This window comes from Rhinoraja longicauda, chromosome 19, assembly GCF_053455715.1.
Source record: "Rhinoraja longicauda isolate Sanriku21f chromosome 19, sRhiLon1.1, whole genome shotgun sequence".
Classification (NCBI taxonomy): domain Eukaryota; kingdom Metazoa; phylum Chordata; class Chondrichthyes; order Rajiformes; family Arhynchobatidae; genus Rhinoraja; species Rhinoraja longicauda.
In genome coordinates this window covers 33,695,881-33,709,953 of record NC_135971.1, presented here as the reverse complement: position 1 = coordinate 33,709,953, position 14,073 = coordinate 33,695,881, and positions in this window count along the sequence as shown.

The following is a 14,073-nucleotide window of genomic DNA, read 5'->3' as shown; positions in this document are numbered from 1 at the left end:
AGTCGTCGGTTCCCCGGTCGGGACGCGAGTGGTCAACTGGTGACCGACCGCGTGAGTACCGCTGCCGGGAAATCTGCCGCAATCGCGGTAAATCGGGGGAGCCCGGCGACCCCGCTATCCGGCGCAGATGGCCGCGACGTGTCGATGTCCACCGGAACGTCCATCCTACGCCGTCGCGGAGCCGAGATACAGACCCGCAGATTCGGTTGACGAGTTGCGCTGCAGCCGCCGAGCTCCCCGCCGACGCCCCGCGCGGGTCGAATCTGCTCTGGATCTCCAGCCCGGCCACACCGGGTGGATCTGTACTCTGAGACCACTTCCGAGGCGGAATCTGCGGGCCTGTATCTCGGCTCCGCGGCGGCTTATCATATCATATATATACAGCCGGAAACAGGCCTTTTTCGGCCCTCCAAGTCCGTGCCGCCCAGCGATCCCCGCACATTAACACTATCCTACACCCACTAGGGACATTTTTTACATTTACCCAGCCAATTAACCTACATACCTGTACGTCTTTGGAGTGTGGGAGGAAACCGAAGATCTCGGAGAAAACCCACGCAGGTCACGGGGAGAACGTACAAACTCCTTACAGTGCAGCACCCGTAGTCAGGATCGAACCTGAGTCTCCGGCGCTGCATTCGCTGTAAAGCAGCAACTCTACCGCTGCGCTACCGTGCCGCCAGTGCTCGCCATTCCGGGCATGTATCTCGGCTCCGCGGCGGCTTATGCTCGCCATTCTAGTACACAGCGACTCATCGCGGCATTCCGCGTCGGATAGCGGGGTCGCCGTGCGCCTCCAGTCAGCCGCGATATCGGCAGGTTCCCGGCAGCGGTACACTCACACAGCCGGTCACCAGTTAACGATTCGCGGCCCGGTCGGGGCGCAGCCGGCTCTTCGGGTGTCTCCGAACACCACAGAGTTCCCCGCGGACGACTCGTGTCGAAAACGCAATGTTGCAGTCGGCGGGTGGAATCTACCGCCAGCATCCAGGGCTCTGGAACTCCGGCCCGGCCAGACCGGGTGAATCCATCCCCTAACCGTCTTTCAACGACGAATTTGCAGGCCTTTATATCGGCTATCGCGATTCCGTCAGATTCCCGGAAGATTTGACCCGCCGATTGCAACATTGGGTTTTCAGCACGGGGGCGTCGGCGGGGAGCTCGGCGGCAGCAGCGCGGGGTTCGGGGACACGCGAAGTGGCGGCGGCGCTCTGATCGGGTCGCGAATCGTCAACTGGTGACCAACCGCGTGTATGTACCGCTGCCGGGAATCTCCTGAAATCGCGGTCGGCTGTGAGGAGCCCCGGACTTCGCTGTCCTACGCGCACTGCCGCGCCGAGTCGACGGGAACCGGAATGTCCAGTCTACGGCGCAACGAAGATGCGATACAGGCCCGCAAATTCAGCCTCAGAAATCTTCTGTGGGGATGGATCTACACGGTCTGACCGGGCCGGAGATCCAGAGCCCTGGCTTCTGCCGGCAGATTCGACCGCCGATTGCAACACTGCGTTTTCGGCGCGGGACGACGGTGAAGATGGAATTTAATACAGAGGAACGTGAGGTGTTGCATTTTGGAAAGTCTAACATGGGCAGGACCAACACAGTGAATGGTAGAGCTCTGGGGAGTGTTGCAGGCGGACGGATCTTGGGGTGCAGGTGCATGGTTCCTTGAAGGTGGAGTCGCAGCTAGATATGTGGTCAAAAAGCCTTGTGGTACATTGGCCTTCATCAGTCAGAGTATTGAGTACAGAAGTTAGGAAGTCATTTTGCAGTTTTATAAGACGTTGGTGAGGCAGCATTTAGAGTAATTTGTTCAGTTCTGGGCACCATGTTATAGGAACGCTGTTGTCAAGCTGGAAAGGGTGCAGGGAACATTTACGAGGATGTTGCCAGGACTAGAGGGTCTGAGCTACAGGGAGAGGTTGAGTTGGCTGGAACTTTATTCGTTGGAGCGCAGGAGGATAAGCGGTGGTCTTATGGAGATGTATAAAATCATGAGATTTAGATTTAGATTTAGATTCGGCCCACCGAGTCCGCGTCGCCCAGCGATCCCCGCACATTAACACTATAGTGTAACACTACACACACTAGGGACAATTTTAAAAAAAACATTTACCCAGTCAATTAACCTACATACATGTACGTCATTGGAGTGTGGGAGGAAACCGAAGATCTCGGAGAAAACCCACGCAGGTCACGGGGAGAACGTACAAACTCCGCACAGACGGCGCCCGTAGTCAGGGTCGAACCTGAGTCTCCGGCGCTGCATTCGCTGTAAGGCAGCAACTCTACCGCTGTGCCACCGTGCCGCTGATCAATAGATCGGGTAGATGCACGGAGTCCCTTTCCGAGAGTAGGTGAATCGAGGACAAGAGTGCATTGGTTGAAGGTGAAGGGAACAATATCATAGGAATCTGAGGGTAAACTTTTCACACAAAGGGTGGTGGGTGTATGGAGCAAGCTGCCAGAGGAGGTCGTTGAGTCTGGGACCATCCAATATTTAAGCAACAGTTAGACAGTGGCATGGATAGGACAGGTCTAGAGGGATATGGACCAAACGCAGGCAGGTGGGACTAGTGTAGCTGGGACATGTTGGCCGGCTTGGGCAAGTTGGGCTGAAAGGCCCGTTTCCACGCCGTATCAATCTATGACTCGATGGCTCTACTATTCCGCTATTCTGGGAAGTGCAGATGTGCTTACAGAACATTCCGGTATTAGGTTTATTTTATAAGAGACTGCAGAGAGCTCACAGTGGAAATGCCTTGAATGTTTTGATTGATTTAATGATACAATTTGGTTCAACATAGAAAATAGGTGCAGGAGTCGGCCATTCAGATGTTCGAGCCAGCTCTGCCATTCAATACGATCGTTGCTGATCATCCAAAATCAGCACCGCGTCCCTGCTTTTCCCGAATCCATTGATTCCTTTAGCCCGAAGAGCTAAATCTAACTCTCTCTTGAAAACTTCCAGTGAATTGGCATCCACTGCCTTCCGTGGCACAGGATTCCACAGATTTACAACACTCTGGGTGAAAATGTTAAATGTAACATCTCCATGTTTGTGGATGACACAAAGCTGGGCGGCAGTGTGAGCTGCGAGGAGAACTCTATGAGGCTGCAGGGTGCCTTGGATAGGTTGGGTGAGTGCGCAGATGCAGTCTAATGTGGATAAATGTGAAGTCATCCACTTTGGTGGCAAGAACAAGAAGGCAGATTATTATCTGAATGGTGTCCGTTTAGGAAACGGGGAGGTGCAAGGAGACCTGGTGTCATTGTACAACAGTCACTGAAAGTAAGCATAGATGTGCAGCAGGCAGTGAAGAAAGCAAATGCCATGTTGGCATTCATAGCGAGAAGATTTGAATATGGGAGGAAGTAGGTCCTACTGCAGTTGTACAGGGCCCTGGTGAGACCACGGCTGGAGTATTGTGTGCATTTTTGGTCTCAAATGACGTTCTTGCTATTGTGGGAGTGCAACATAGGTTCACCAGGTTAATACACGGGATGGCGGGACTGACATATGTTGAAAGAATAGGTCGATAGGGCTTATATTCACTGGAATTTAGAAGGATGAGAGGGGATCTGATAGAAACATATTAAATTCTTAAGAGATTGGGCAGGGTAGATGCAGGAACAATGTTCCCGATGTTGGGGGAGTGTAGAACCACGGGTCACAGTTTAAGAACAATGGGTAGGCTTCTTAGGACTGAGATGAAGGAAAACTTTATCAACAAGATATTTGTGAATCTGTGGAATTCTCTTCCACAGAAGGCTGTGGAGGCCAATCCACTGGATGTTTTCAAGAGAGAATTACATATAGCTCTCAAGACTAACGGATTCAAGGGATATGGGGAGAAAGCAGGAACTGGTACTGGTTTTGGTTGATCAACCATGATCATATTGAATGGCCGTGCTGGCTCGAAGGGCCGAATGGCATACTCCTGCACCTATTTTCTATGTTTCTGTTCCCACCGCAACTCTGGTTAACTCATCCCTTCCCAAACAAACCATTCCACCCCAGGTACCTTCCCATGTAACCACAGGAGATGCAACACCTGTCCCTATACCTCCTCCCTCGACTCTGTCCAGGGACCCCGTCAGTCCTTTCAGGTGAGACTTGCACGTAGGTTGAGGTCCACTTGCACGTACTGCAACGTCATCTACTGTATCGGTTGTTTCAGGTGTGGATTCCCATATATCGGCGAGACCAAGCGCAAACTCGGCGATCGTTTTGCTGAGCACCTTCGCTCAGAGCGCCTCGACATACGTGACCTCCCGGTTGTCAAACTCGTTTACTCCCCTTCCCATTCCCACATTGATCTTTCTATTCCAGGCCTCCTCCATTGTCAGAGTGAGGCCAAATATAAAGTAAAGAAACGGCACCTCATATTTCGCTTGGGCAGCTTACAACCCAGCGGTATGAATATTGATTTATCTATTCACAAAATGCTGGAGTAACTCAGCAGGCCAGGCAGCATCGCGGGAGAGAAGGAATGGGTGACGTTTCGGGTCGAGACCCTTCTTCAGACTGGTCTATCTATCTTCAGGTAACCGCTTGCATCCCTTCGCTCTCCGTTGCTCCTCCATCCTAGTCGTCATACTAGTTTCACTGCCGTCCTGTTGAGTTTCACAGTATGTATAACTTGTTATCATCTACCCCACACGAACAATGGACCATTGTGGGTTCCACATTTCCTTGAGCATCATGGCTTTTTATATTTCCTTCATTAATTTGTTCCTTTCTATATCTGCCCGTTCCCTTTCCCCTGTCTCCCAATCTGAAGAAGGGTCTCGACCCGAAACCTCACTTATTCCTTTTGCTCCAGAGATGCTGCCTGATCCGCTGAGTTACTCCAGCATCTGTGTCTATCTTTGATGTAAATCAGCATCTACAGTTCCTTCTTACGCTCTTTAAAATGTTGTCACAGTTTTGTACCTGACTCTACTACCTCCTTTGGCAGATAGTTCCATATACGTAAGAGCGGCTCAGTATAAAAGTTGCCCCTCAGGTTCCTATTAAATATTTCCTCTCTCACCGTAAGCCTATGTCCTCTGGTTCTTGATTCCCCCAATCTGGGTAACATACAATGTGCATTCACCCTATCCATTCCCCTCGTGATTTTCCACGCGATAATGGGTTCCACTGTTCAGATTACATCTCCAGTACTTGATGCTAATGAATAGACAATAACCCAACGCTACCGTTTCAAGCTCTCTGCATCTCGGTTCGGTGTAAATTGTCCACCTGCACTATTCTTATTAGTACATTTCAACATTTACCCAACACGGTTTCGAATTTCGCAGCGGCGTCGTCAGATTCTGCACTGCTTCAAGTCTTTTCCTTCAATGTTAAATTCACTGCCACTGCTCTTTCCAGGAATACCCGTGCCTTAAAGAAGTTCTGCACCTCTCTCCGGCGAGATTCACATCTCCTGTCAGTTCTGACCAAGGACTTTCGTCCGTAACATCATTCCTATTTCTTGTTTCATAGATGCTGCCTGACATGTCGAGCATTGCCATCATTTGTAATTCCATTGTAAGTTGACTGTGAAATAGCAACGTTATTAAACACAACCCGTTATCTCTTGGGAAAACAAAGAAGTGAACGTGCAGCCGTGCCCCTGTAACGACAGGACGTTGGCAGATGGATAATTATAAACACATGTATTCACTCAACAAATGATGGTGATCCGAAACTCAGCGGGTAAATGATACTTTATTGTCACAAGTAGATAGAGAGTGACATTATTTGTTTTGCTATCAATTCAGTAATAACATGCTCTACATAACCACAGTCATGCATAAATATGTTCAACTGTTTATTATAATAACAGTACACTTCTGATATGGAACATAAAGAGTTGCCACGTTTGAGAAACAATCCTGTGCCCTTCAGATTTCAACAGTTGAAGAGCCCTAACCGGTCTGGCTGGGACCATTAACAGTCAAGTGGGATTAGCGCAGTCTTTTGGGGCAGTATTGAGGCGATGGGCTGATTGCTCTCCATTCTGAAAAATGATCCCGACCCGAAACCTTGCCCTCCACGAGACTGGCCTGACCCGGTGAGTTCCTCCCACACTTTATGTTTTGCTCAAGGTTCTGGCACCTGCAGTTCCGTGTATCTCCATTTTGTTGCGTTTTCTTTGTACATTTCAGTGATTCTGCTATTCGTACTGAAAGCTCGCTAAATTGTCATCTGATTGTAACGTATTTTTAACCTGGGGTCTGAGATTGGACGACTGCCATTTGAAAAGTGATCATCTAAACAAAAATCTGCAAATGCTGAAACGAAAACGTAAACCGAACACGCAGGAAATATTGGTCAAGCAGCATCTGTGAAAATAGAAACCGAGCCAATCTTTTAGGACAAAGATATTCAATCAAAATTGTTCTTATTTTAGATATTCAGCGTCTACCGTGATATTTTTTGGATTTTCCTACTATCTCACTTGCTGGCAAGGTCTGGTGTGCAGCCTTTCGATCTGGAATATTGACGCTGTTTCTCTTCGCAGAGGCCCGCCCGCCCGACCTGCTGAGTATTTCCAGGTTTTTCCGTTTTTTTAAAAATCCGTTTGTTTTTTAGGCAAAAATGACAACAAGGCAAAAATGGATTAAACTATAATTGAACATTAGGTTACATTGTTTGGAACCTTACACTGGCCGGTCATCCAAACCTTCGGCTTTAAATCAACAGCGCGATGTTTTAGGATCGGAATACAACGTGCTGATGGAACTCAGCGGGTCAGGCAGCATCTGTGGAGGGAATTGACAGACGACGATTCCGGTCGAGCCCCTCTTTCACGCTGATTGTGGTAGGGGGAGAAAGCTGCAAAAGAGACGTGGGGCCGGAATAAAGCCTGGCAAGTAGGAGGTGGATAGACGCAAAGTGCTGCAGTAAATCAGGCAGCATCTCTGGAGAACAAGGATAAGGTGATCTTTCGTGTCGGAACGTTCCTTCAGAGGTACAAAGTGCTGGAGTAACTCAGCGGGTCAGGCAGCGTCTCTGAAGAAAATTAATAGGTGACGTTTCTTTCAGTCTGAAGAAAAGTTCCGAGCCGAAACGTCACTTTTTTTCCCTTCAGATATGCTGCTTGACCCGCTGAGTTACTCCAGCACTTTATGTCTATCGTCGTTGGAAACTAGCTCCTGCAGTTCCTCCCAACACAATTATTACGTTGATTCGGGTGAGGGGAGGGGCGATTGGCAGATGGTTGAAAATAATGAAAACGGCTAAAGGTGAAAAGGAGACAAAATCCTGTTAGGTGTGGAAAGAAGGGGAGTGAAATGTAAAGCCAGAGGGAGGGATATCGATGGAAGGGAACATGGGGGTGGGGGGATAGTGGGAGGAACGGGTGCCGTTTCGGGTTAGGGGCACATGAAAGGGAGAGAGGGTGTAGGGGATATTAGTTAACATTGGAGAATTCAGTCTTCATACCGAAGATAGATACAAAATGCTGGAGTATCGCAGCGGGACAGGGAGCATCTGTGGAGGGAAGGAATGGGTGACGTTTCTCATTCCTTCTCTCCGGTGATGCTGCCTGCCCAGCTGAGTTATTCCAGCATTTTGTGTCTGTCTTCGGTTTGAACGCACATCTGTAGTTCCTTCCTCCACATCAATCTTCATACCGTTGGGTTCTAAGCTAAGCCAGCAGAATACGAGGTGCTGTTCCTCCAGTCTGCGTTTGGCCTCTCTCTGACAACGGAGGAGGACAAGGACAGATAAGTCGGTTTGGGAATGGGAAGGGTAGTTAAATGGCCGGTAAAGCAAGAGACGGGGCAACGAGCTTCGATTCAACGCGACGGTCTAATTACTTTTTAAAAACCGGACGATAATAATAAATGGATCAGCTATCACCTTCTTCGCTTCCTCCCGGAACCTCCTCTGGACAAGAGCATAAATACAAGTGTTTGTGCAGGAACTCAGATACATGAGCAGAAGCGCTATTCTAATCGCGAGATAAAGAGACCTCGGGGCGTTGACCGCAAAACTGTGCGTGACTTCGAAACGCAAGTCGAGTATCGTAACCGGAGTCCACAGCGCAGTGAAGCTGCCCGAGATTGCAAATAACAGAATCATTGAAGTCCTCCGGTTTCTGATCTCGGGATCACAGATATTACCGTCCACGCGGCGCTTCAGGGCGCTGCGAATGCGACTGACCTGGACAATGTGCCTGACGGTCAGTGAATTTAACAGCAGTACCAGCGGCAGTGGCAGCAGTGGTACCAACAGTTTGGAGAACCATTTGTACGTCTTCCATGCGGGCGAAGTAGCATATTCCGTAACTGTACGGCAGCCCCATCGTATATCACCGGCAACATAGCGGGGCTCATGCCGAAAATAAACTGGAATATGGATCAAAAAACTGAACAAACACACAGTCGTTAGAATCACTGCGGCGGTTCTCTCGGTGCAGTATTTTGCTTTTAACTTCTGGCAACAAATGGCGAAGAAGCGGTCGATTGTGAATGACACCGTGGACCAGACAGAGAATTGCACGCAGGATATTTGTATAAAGGATGTAAGACGACACGTACAGGTGTATGCCAGGAATGAATGCGGAAAATGATAGCTGAGCACGTTACCCACGATGACATTAAATATACAGACCATTGTGTCTGCGACTGCCATAGTTAGCATGTAACGGATGACCACTTTGGAGAGGCCGCACATTCTCCGGGACAGGACCACCAGAGAGAGAACGTTTGCTGTAACAAGATGACAAGGCAGGTAATTACCAGAGTGAAACACCAGCATTGAGACCGTGTCTTTGGCCATGGAAACGCTGGGAATAACTGAACCGGGAACATTGTAACTGATGCTGTCAATATTGCAGGGCAGACATCATTGGCTGTGTGAAGGGGACGATGTTGGATATTCAACAACAGACCAATTGCCTTTATCGATCGGGGCATTGGGTCTAAGGGTCAGGTTGCAGCTTCATAGCTACTTTCTACCTCATTGGAAACCCTCGGACTATCTTTGATCAGACAGACAGCATCTCTGGAGAAAATGAATCGACATTCCTGCCATTCATTTGTCCTAAATACCGTCTATATCTCTCGTTCCACTTCCCCCTGACTCTCAATCTGAAGAAGGGGCTCGACCCGAAAAGGGCACCTATTCCTTTTCTCCACAGATGCTGCCTGACCCGCCGATTTACCAGATTGTCCAGCCTGTATTCGGTTTAAACCGGCATTTGCAGTTCCTCACTACACACATTTTTGATCGGACTTTACTGGATTTATCTTGCACTAAACGTTATTCACGTTATTAACGTGATCATGTATTCGTACACTGTGGATGGCTCGGTTGCAATCATGCATTTTCATTCCGCTGACTGGTTAGCACGCAAGAAGGGCTTTTCACTGAACCTCGCCTCACGTGACAAGAAACTAGATTGAAACTCAGAAATATTCCTAAGGAATACAGATAATCAGAAGTAAAGCGAAGGAGGTGGCAACACAATAACTCACCTGGTATACCGATAATTGCAAGAATCGGGTAGCAAATCATGGTCGCATCAGCCGCCTCTATTCCCTGCATTCTCTGATGGATAGGAGCAAGATTTCGTTAATGTAAACATACAGATGCCACACTGAAGCGATTCACCGTGCAGCCTGATTTATACGTCATCCTTCTCCACTGGGAAACCAAATTACATTACAGTTCCGCATACTTCATCTCACAAACATCTCCTGCTCTTTCCATTTGAATGAACAGCTAATGTCGGCGCACGGTAATTGATACGAGTGACTCCAATAAACAGGATTACTCTGGGCCGTTCCGGGCTCACTACTGCGCACGGCCCTGAGCGGTGAACCGGAGTCTGGAGTTTATCTATCCCCCTTTTCTTACTTTACCTGCGTAAAGACTAGCTCTCTTCCTCTGTGCCTGCCTCTCTTCATCACTTCCATTTGTATTCTTTTGGTAAGGAGTCCTGTTCTTCCGATCCTTTGGCTCAACATTCAAGGGATGCTTGATTCAGCGTCAAGCGACGACTTCATAAGGTCGTCATCAGTGATCGGAGCAGAATTAGGCCATTCGGCCCATCAAGTCTACTTCGCCATTCAATCATGGCTGATCGATCTCTCTCTCCAAGCCTTCTCCACATAACCCTTGGCAGCTGTACTAATCAAGAATCTATCTCTGTTTTTAAAATATCCATTGACTTGGCCGCCACAGCCTACTGTGGCAACGAATTCCACAAATTCACCAGCCTCCGACTAAATAAATTCCTTCTCGTCTTCTTCATAAAGAAACATCCTTTAATTCTTAGGCTATGTCGTCCAGTCCTGGACTATCCCACTAGAGGAAACATTCCCTTCTCATTCACTCTATCCAAGCCTTTCACCCATTCGTGCATTCCAACGTGGTCCTCCCTCATTCCTCTAAACTCCAACGAGTACAGGCCTAGTACATGCTCATCATATGTTCCTGGAATCGTCCTTGTAAACCTCCTCTGGACCCTGTCCAGCGCCAGAACATCTTTCCTCAGGTATGGTGCCCACAATTGCTCACGATACTCCAAATGCAGCCTGACCAGTGCTTTATAAAGCCTCGGTATCACATCCCTATTTTTGTGTCCTTGCCCCCTTGAAATAAGACTTGACTTCTTATTGACGTCCAAGGGCAATGGGGGAACATAATTCTATGCTGTGGTCAGAGTTGAACCAAAGTGATGGCGTCGACCAGTAAATTAACAGCTGACAAAGGTGCAATTCAGTTGTTCGGAAGCCAACAGAGGATGGCAGTAATATTGTGATTAAAGGCTCTACCCTAGACAGAGAAATGCATGGTGGGGCAGGATAAATGAGATATGTGTGACTGGTCAGAATGGGGGGAAAATAGTAACAGGAGCAACCAAATGATATTTTCAAGATTCACCATAAAAAGCATCCTCTCGGTGAGCATCACAGTTGGGGTTGACAACTGTGCTGCCCAAGACCAGATGACATTGTAGAGAGTTGTGGATGCAGCCCAGCCCATCACACAGCCCAGCCCAGCCCATCACACAGCCCAGTCCATCACACAGCCCAGCCCAGCCCATCACACAGCCCAGCCCATCACACAGCCCAGCCCATCACACAGCCCAGCCCCTCACACAGCCCAGCCCATCACCCAGCCCAGCCCATCACACAGCCCAGCCCAGCCCATCACACAGCCCAGCCCATCACACAGCCCAGACCATCACACAGCCCAGCCCATCACACAGCGTAGCCCATCACACAGCCCAGCCCATCACACAGACTGTTACATCACACAGCCCAGACCATCACACAGCCCAGCCCAGCCCAACACAGCCCAGCCCATCACACAGCCCAGCCCATCACACAGCCCAGTCCATCACACAGCCCAGCCCATCACACAGACCAGCCCAGCCCATCACACAGCCCAGCCCATCACACAGCCCAGCCCAGCCCATCACACAGCCCAGCCCATCACACAGCCCAGCCCATCACACAGCCCAGTCCATCACACAGCCCAGCCCATCACACAGACCAGCCCAGCCCATCACACAGCCCAGCCCATCACACAGCCCAGCCCATCACACAGCCCAGCCCATCACACAGCCCAGCCCATCACACAGACTGTTACATCACACAGCCCAGCCCATCACACAGCCCAGTCCTGTCCATCACACAGACCAGTCCTGTCCATCACACAGACCAGCCCATCACACAGCCCAGCCCAGCCCATCACACAGACTGTTACATCACACAGCCCAGCCCAGCCCATCACACAGCCCAGCCCATCACACAGCCCAGCCCATCACACAGCCCAGCCCATCACACAGCCCAGTCCATCGCACAGACCAGCCGCTCCGCAATTAATTCCATCTACACTTCCCGCTGCCCCTGTAAAGACCCACACCCTGGTCATAACCTTTTCCCCTCTCTCCCATCAGGCTGATGATACAAAAGCTTGAAACCACATACAATCTCATTCAAGAACAGCTTCCCGGCTGTAAGCTAAGGGTATAGTTTGGATCTTCCAATCTTCCTTGTTATGTCCCGTGAAGCTTTCATTTTCAACCTGCACATTTATTTGTGGCTGTGACATTATATTCCGCGTTCTTTTTTGCATTACTCGTTGTACGGATGTGGTGTGGTTATACTCATGATCTGGATGGTGTGAATGACCTGGACTATTTGCGAAACAGTATCTCGATTCATGTGACGATAGTAAACCACTACTAATACCACGACTGCTCACTATCAATAAAATATTAAAGTTCCACCTCCGCACCATTTTTTCTATCCTACTCTCTACGTCTCTTAATTTCTTAAGGCACATAAATCTTCAAATCTCTTTTTTGAATAAACAAGACGTGAACCTCCAGGGCCTTCCAGGGTAGAGAAGTCTGAAGACTTTATTCCTCTATCCGTTGCATCTTACAAGGACAAATTATTGTTTTCTTATCCCAGTCGTAAATGCCCTACCCTACTGTCTAACACTCTGTCTGACTGGGTCTAGACCACTCTGCCACAGGAAACATTTCATAATCATACTTATACTTTATTAGCCAAGTATGTTTTGCAACATACAAGGAATTTGATATGCCATACAGTCATACCAATAAAAAGCAACAAAACACAAAAATTACATTTTAACATAAACATCCACCGCAGTGACTCCTCCACATTCCTCACTGTGAAGGAAGGCGAACAAAAATTCAATCTTTGGAGCTTCCTGACATCAGTCTCTCCCCGAGACTGCAAGCTCCTCGATGCTGGAATCCACAGGTGTTGATCCCAGGCAAGGGGGAAGGACAGCGACACCTGTGTGCCCTTGTACACCAGTCACTGAAAGTTGGCGTGCAGGTACAGCAGGCAGTGAAGACAGCTAATGGCATGTTGGCCTTCATAACGAGAGGATTTCAGTATAGGAATACAGAGGGTCTTCTGCAGTTGAATAGGGCCCTGGTTAGACCACATCTGGAGTATTTTATACAGTGTTGGTCTTCTAATTTGAGGAAGGTCAGCCTTGTAATTGAGGCCGTGCAGCGTAGGTTCACGATATTGATCCCTTGGATGGCGGGACTGTCATATGAGGAAAGATTGAAAAGACTAGGCTTGTATTCACTGGAGTTTAGAAGGAATGGAGGGGATCTTATGGAGACATATAAAATTATAAAAGGACTGGACAAGCTCGATGCAGGAAAAATGTTCCCAATGTTGGGGGAGTCCAGAACCAGGGGGCACAGTCTTAGATTAAAGGAGAGGCCATTTAAAACTGAGGTGAGAAGAAACTTTTTCACCCAGAGAGTTGTGAATTTAGGAATTCTCTGCCACAGAAGGCAGTGGAGGCCAAATCACTGGATGGATTGAAGAGAGAGTTAGATAGAGCTCTATTGGTTAGTGGAATCAAGGGATATAGGAAGAAGGCAGGCATGGGTTACTGATTGTGGATGATCAGCCATGATCACAATGAATGGTGGTGCTGGCTCGAATGGCAGAATGGCCTCCTCCTGCACCTATTTTCTATGTTTCTATGTTTCTATGAATCACGTGCAGGAATTCACAAGCGGGACTGATTGTTTGATTACTGATTAAATGGCACAGGTAGCAGCAAGCGGCTGCTATAAGTAAATGCATCATGCATCTCTTCCGTGGAAACAATAGGTTGTTTCACTGTCTTCAGTGTTTAAACAGATTAATACTAGAGAGCGGAACTCGGAGTGATCTTTGATGGCAGACACAGAGGAAGTGATGGGAGATCAACCTTGTAGCTTGCTTGTATGAGACTGGTAGAATGTCTCCATTATCAGGGTTCAGAACAGTCTTTCCATCAGTAAGAGTACAGTGTGATTCTCCTCTGCTTCATTACAGACATTCAATGATTTTTAAACATTGTGATAATGCCTCCCTCAACTACCTCCTCTGGCAGCTCGCTCCATACACCCACCATCCTTTGTGTGAAAATGTTACCCCTCTGGTTCCCATTCAATCTTTCCCCCCTCACCTTAAACCTATACCCTCTGGTTCTCGAGTCCCCTACTCTGGGCACGAGACTTTGTGCATCTTCCCAATCTATTCCTCTCATGATTTTGTGCACTTTGAAAGGATTACCCC